Genomic DNA, 5,954 nt, shown 5'->3' with positions numbered 1-5,954 from the left:
GGTATCCGGATCCCTGCCATGTGGAAACAGCTGGTCCATAGTAGTTGAGAATAAATCTGACACATGGACAGACAGAGAGGGAACACTGGTTCTGGTTGTCCCCGAGGCCAGCCACACCACTCCACTTTCCACAGTTTGGTTATATAAGCCAAGTATTCTCTCTCAGGCCTGAACTAGATCCAGTGGCTTTCTGTAACTTGGAACCTAAGATGTTCCTTGGGACAATACAGTCCTTGTCCGGCTCACACATTCCCTCAATGCATGTTTATTAAGTATTTACTGTGGACAGGGAACTGGCCTTGGAGCATGCGATCTAGGGAGGGCCATGGCAAGTGTGGTAAATATGAGAGGGAATTGTGCAGAGCAAGCATCTCCCCCCGTGTCAATGAGGCAGGAGAGGCTTCTGGAGGAAGTAACATCTAAGCTAAGACCTGAAGTTAGAGAGAGGTTAACATCAGAAGACAGGTACACAAGATGCTAAGGGGAATTAGAAGAGATTCCCATCAGGCATCTCCCAGCAGGAGAGGTAAGGGATGCTACGTAAAGAACCAGACATTTGAATTAAGCCTTAAAGGGTGGCTAAGATGCAGACATTTAGAGAAAGGGCACAAGAGCATTTCAGTAGAGGGAAAATTGAGCAGAGGCCAGATACAGGGCACAGTGAGAAATTACCCGGCATCTGGGTGCATGGAGGGAAGAGGTAGGAGTAGGTTGCAAAGGTAGGTTGGGAGCACATGGCAGGCCAAAGCCCTGAAGGTACAGGTGCGAGGGCAGCACCCTCAGCTCTGTGCTAGGACGGGCAGTATGATGTGAGATAGAGAAGATGGGTGAGATGAGGGTCAGAGAAACCAGTTTGGTGTCTGGTGCAATAATCCAGGGACCAAGATGATCTGAACCAGAAAAGGGGCAGGAGAAATAGGTAAGAACATACCTGGGCAGCACTGAAGAGGTAGAAATGATCAGGTTTAACGTTGCAATGAGAAGTAGAGAAAGAGGAATTCAACATGATAATGATGACAATGATGATGGTGGTAATGACGGCACACAATGGTCATTGGCCCTAAACTGAGCCAAGCAGTTTATATCCATTATCTTATCTAATCTCCACAACTTTATGAGGTAGATCCAATTAGTATCCCCATCTTAGGGTCTAGGAAACTGAGGAACAGAGAGATGAAGTAATATGCACAAAGAAAATCTGAATAACATTAAAAAAAAAAAAAAGGAGCCCAGGCAGTAGAGACTTGGGAAGGACAAGGTCATTTCTGACTAGAATGAGGGTGGGTTGCCTATCTGGGTGAAACTGAGCTCTGAACTTGGATTTGAATGTGTCACTGCCAGACAGCAATAGCCTTACCTACACTTTCTTCAGGAGTACCCAACACAGAACAAAATTTCAAGGTTTCTTCAGTCAGGATGGATTATCTTGACTGCTCCCTACATCCACCAAGCCTGTCACTCTGTGACAAAAGGAAATTAGATTCACCTGATAAGCTTTGTTTTTCACAAAGCTATGTAGGATGATTACCCAGTACCCTGTGGTCTTCTAGGGGTTTGCAAATTGATTTTTTGATTATTTGTTCCAGTGATTTTCCAAGTATTCAGTGTTTTTCCAAGTTCTTCAGTTTTACAACGTAGGTGAGTTAAAATTCACATTTGCCTTCCCTTTCTTGTCATAATACGAAGTTTTAATGTTGCGATTATTTAGGAAATTTTTTTGCATGTAGCATATACCTCTGAGGGAACACACATGCAAATCTATGTTACTCTATATACACATGTAGGTGGGCACCAAGGGATCTCTATGCAGACTCGCTCACTCAGAGTTTATGACCATATGCAAAAATGGAAGCATGTTGAAAACCTATGACTAGTTCAAATAACCCAAATAAAGATCATCACTCTCTAGAAAATATTTGAGTTTTAAAATGGGGGGGGGGCGTTGGGTATAGCTCAATGGTAGAGTGCATGCTTAGCATGCCTCAGGTCATGGGTTCAATCCCAGTACTGCCATTAAAATAAAGAAACCTAATTACCTTCCCTTCCAAAAACAAACAAACAAAAAAGACCAACTAAAATAAAATAAAATTTTTTAAAATCCTCAACATTTCAAATAGAAAAATTGTTACAACTGTGTTCATGTAGCTATCCTGTGAACACTAATCAAAAGCGAGATACAACAGAATTTCTCAAATTCACCTTCTCTGCACCCTATCCCCTTTCCTGAAGCCGGGTTTTGGAAGGACTGGTATCTGTCCAGGACACTATGCAAAATTCATTTTGAGGGATAGAGTCTAAAGTCCAATACTAGGGAATCAGAGGCAAACAGTCCCGGACCCATGCTTCAAGGGTGAAGTGAGGGGCTCGATAAAATGACTGCAAAGGGCATCTGCAACTCAAATAGTCTATGCATCTAAAGACTGATTATGACGATGATTAATGAAAACTATGGCAAAATGTTTTGTGAAAATACAAGGCTTTAAGAAATGCCAAATAGACCTCAAGGAACCATGTCTCCATAAAGTCACACTCTCATTTTATTAAGTACTTGTCTGTAGAAGTATCTCCTCTGCTCTGGGTCTCTTAAGTATCGTATGCACCCGAAGGAAGCTTTTGTCAACTTTGTGAGGCCACAGATCTGTTTTATGGAAATGAGCAATTCATAGGATGCGTAGATTTAACAGCCTTCATGTGAATGAATTCACCTGCCCTATGAAAACAAGTGTTAAGACAAACAAAACCCACAGCTCCTCAGTGGCAGCCCTCTCCATCAGCCACCCCAACTCCCTTACTCATTTTAGGCCCAGGAGCCCTGAAGACTAGCATTATTCCTTGTTGTTTTCCTAGACCCTAAGTAAAACCTAAATCGTACCTTGATTAAACTCATTAAGAATCATCAGTTTCCTACTGGGCCTCTGGCGGATAGAGACATAACATTTTAAACGGTGCTTAAAGCATTCATCCTGTATGTGCTCAATAAATACTGCCTACTATTATTAGACTTTTTATTTTCTTATCATTTTTGTCCTACTGGATTCAAGAAATGCAGGTTACCTGCTGATGATCAATTGCTCCCCTAAGCTCCTTATTAGGAATTTTGAATAAGCATAGATTTATCCTAGTGTTTTTCCCATGAAGGATGACATTTTTGTGCCCCTGAAAATCCCAAAGGACTTTAAAAGGAGCACATTTCAAAGTCACATGGATGCCAAGTCTTTTTCACAGACATTTCTCAGTGTAAAAGGCAGTCTGGGAACAATCGGGGGACGCTTCTGAGTTCAACACCAGTGGGAAAGAAGTGTGACTTCTAAATGCCTGGAGGTTTTTCCTAATGGCAAATGTTTGGAGAGGTAAGCCAGACAAATGAGCACAGCAGAGGAGGCACTTATTTGGGTAACAGTTGTAAACTGTCTTGTCACACATCGGTACTAAGATTTCTAATTCTAGAGATCTTATTGAGCATATCATGAATTCTTGAAATTTTTTAAACATAATGTGTCAAATAAATATGTTAGGGCGTGAGAAGAAAGTGTTGCTTTTACCATTGCCTCACTCCTCGGTATTTGTAATAACCTAATTTTCTTTTTTCTTCTGCCCCACCCCCACCCCGCAATAACTGGTTTAGTGAGTCCTTTGGATCGCAAACACAGTAGATTGCACACTGAACCACTCTGCCCTTTAATGATATGTTGTTTTCTGGAAATCTTGCTGTCCTTCTCAAAGGAATAGCTTTAGGCAGCTTAAAAGCCCTATAATGTCCTACAATGTGTCTTTTCTTTTTTTTCAAAGAAGAGCACTTTTTGGTCATTTGCTCACAGTACAAGGAGAAATTACGCAGAAAAACCAGCTGAAACATGTATCTTAGCACGGGACCGGTTGGCTCCTGCTCCTCAGGTTTAAAGGCTTATTTCAAAAGCTAACTTCGCACTCTTTCGAGTTACCTCCTTACCGCCTGCTCCAGCCAGCCGACCGGGTTTGGGTTGGCTGTGTTCTCAAGCTCGTTCCAGGGCAGACTTGACTCTCTCCGGTCTCTATCTCTCTAGGCTGCTCTGAAATGCGGTTACAGGGTTTTCTAAAAACACTAGTCTTCTCCTAAATTAAAAGGGGACCTAAGTTAATTTTCCCCCCTGTAAAAAGGTTCCGCGTTCCCACACCGGGAGTCGAACCCGGGCCGCCTGGGTGAAAACCAGGAATCCTAACCGCTAGACCATGTGGGAGACGACAACAGCCGCTGCAAGCCTAGGCAAATTGAGTCTTCTCCACCGGCTTCCTCTCGCCCCGCCGCGCCCGCCCTCGGCTGTCAGACTTGCTTCTGCGCATGCGGGGGCCCCTTCCAGCCGAGCGCTATCCTTCCGCGCCTTGCAGAGGAAGCTCGAATCTAGTTTCTCTCCACGCTCGTGTCTTTGTGATCTTATTCTGTCTCCTGATTCTGGACACCATTATTCAGAATTCCTCACGAGAAATCCAGCCAAGTAGCATGGTAGTAGTGTTTGGACTGTAGACTCAATAATAAGAAACAAGTGTCTGTTAAGTGAAATAAGTCAGATACAAAAGAACAGCTGTTGTCTGATTCCACTTACATGAGGCACCTAGCATAGGCAAGTTTATAGCGACAGAGCCCATGAGAGGTTACCAGGGGCCGAAGGGACGTGGGAATGGGGATTTAGTGTTTCATGGCAGTTTCTGTTTGGGGGGATGTAAAAGTTTTGCAAACGTTGTGAGTGTAATTGTTCACTTAAAATGGTCAAAACTTTTAGGTTATGTATATTTTATCACAATTTTTTTTTAAAAAAAACCTTTCAAAGGAAAAAAAGAAAAACACGTGTCGTGTGGAGCCGTGAAAGGGCCACCGCAGAGGCCCGAGTGGGCTCGGCGCTCGGTCCCTGGTGGCCGCTGACCAGCCGCTCGGAGCGCAGCGGGCACGGCCTCTGTGCAGCCCGCCCGGCTCGCCGAACGCCAGGCACAACCTCCCGCCTGGGCAAACGCACGCGCCGTGGGCCCCGGGCCGATGGGGCTGCAGAGCCCGGGGGTCCCTAGCGTCCAGGCTTGTGTCTCTCCCCTCCGCTCTGTGCAGGGCCGGCCGCAGGCCATATCTCATCCCCGGAAAGTTTCTTTCCCCTCAAGAAACAGGAGCGAGGGCCGCCTGGAAGCCTGGAACATTCGAGGTTCTGTTGACTCAACGGCAAAAGGCAGGGCTTGTGTCACTGAAGAGTTGGGGGATGGTGGGTTGTGAAGGTAGTTTAAAAATCTGGAGAGAGTCCCTCACTGCAAGCGGGCGTGATTGATGGAAGGTCCCGGTGGTTTCCCAGCCTGGTCTGGACTGGAAGCAGCATCTCGCTGGGAGCAGTTTTTCTGCTTTACAATCTGCTGCATGGATTAGGGAAGCACAAAGGGCCAGTTATTCGGGCAGCGGGTGTGGGAGAGCTGCGGTCCTGGGGCCTCGTGGCGGCTTAAACTACATAGAAGTTGTTTTCACTTGCGCCGGGCACTTTGGAGCCGGTTTAAAAGCTAGTTCTGGTTCTCCTTTCTCGCCTCCTCTCTTCCCACCTGTCAAAGGGTCTTAGAAGATTCTCGCTCTAAGGCTTCCATTGTGACATTCATCAGCAAGAGAGACCTAAAATGGAAAGAGACCTAAAATAGAAACGATTCTTACATTTATTAACACGGATGAAGCTCCCTGAGAGGGAATCAACATAATCCACCAACACTGAACCTTAATGACGCTCTGAAGGAAAATCACAACCTACTGACTGCGGACCTACTATGTATATTAGACACGTTCAAATGTTTGCTCTTTTAACCCTCACAGTATACCCCTGAGGTAGGTCTTATCCACATCTTTGAGGGTTCTTCCTGTACTATCTTCTAACAGTTTGTGGGTTTGTTGGGGGTTTTTTGTTTGTTTTTGTTTTTGTTTTTGTTTTTGTTTTTTTGATCAGTGAGACAGCTGCCTT

The 5,954-nt window shown here is 44.9% G+C and overlaps 1 non-coding gene across 1 annotated transcript; it reads right to left on the bottom strand.

The window, feature by feature from the left end:
• Window positions 1-4,145: 4,145 nt before the first annotated feature.
• TRNAE-UUC (transfer RNA glutamic acid (anticodon UUC)) lies at window positions 4,146-4,217 on the bottom strand. The gene has a single exon. It is a non-coding gene; the product is annotated as a tRNA-Glu (tRNA).
• Between the last annotated feature and the right edge of the window lie 1,737 nt (window positions 4,218-5,954).

Source organism: Vicugna pacos, chromosome 14 (assembly GCF_048564905.1).
Source record: "Vicugna pacos chromosome 14, VicPac4, whole genome shotgun sequence".
Lineage (NCBI taxonomy): Eukaryota > Metazoa > Chordata > Mammalia > Artiodactyla > Camelidae > Vicugna > Vicugna pacos.
This window is presented reverse-complemented; position numbering and strand designations above follow the sequence as displayed.